The sequence below is a fragment of the Myotis davidii genome, unplaced genomic scaffold, assembly GCF_000327345.1.
Source record: "Myotis davidii unplaced genomic scaffold, ASM32734v1 scaffold378, whole genome shotgun sequence".
Classification (NCBI taxonomy): Eukaryota; Metazoa; Chordata; class Mammalia; order Chiroptera; family Vespertilionidae; genus Myotis; species Myotis davidii.
In genome coordinates, this window is record NW_006290631.1 from 1,180,204 (window position 1) to 1,180,666 (window position 463).

The 463-nt window shown below is 54.0% G+C and overlaps 1 protein-coding gene across 1 annotated transcript in view; it reads left to right on the forward strand.

The window, feature by feature from the left end:
• Positions 1-463, forward strand: part of MYO5B (myosin VB) — a 137,005-nt gene that overhangs the window by 87,501 nt on the left and 49,041 nt on the right. The window lies entirely within an intron of this gene.

Consider the following 463-nt stretch of genomic DNA (forward strand, 5'->3'; position numbering starts at 1 on the left):
AAGGTCCACAGGGAAGGACGATGTCACATGTGTTTGGAGTGTGGTCCTTCTTTACTCGGGGTCTTGCAGCCTCCAGTTCTGGCTCCTTGGCCTGTGCTCCTGTCCTTGCACTTGAGTCAGGCACAGGGTTCTCACCTGGGTGGCTCCTGGTGGTCACCTGGAAGGGGCTGACCATTTCAGAAGCCAGCGCCGCCCCCTCAGACCGGGCACATGGCCCCTCACACCTATGGCAAGGCTGGCGAGCTCCCGAAGCGTCTCGGACCAAAAGGAAAGCACGCCCCTCCCTCAGTTATAGGACCGTCAGCAGTGGGAGGTTTTCTAATGAAGAGCATTTGATGTTTTCAGCCCTGTGGAATGCTGCTCTAATGATTTTCCCAGAGAAATTACAAGCTCATAAGGAAAAATAAGACAAGTGGGGACACTAATAACCATGATACCGGATGTGGGACGTGCCCTCAGAAAT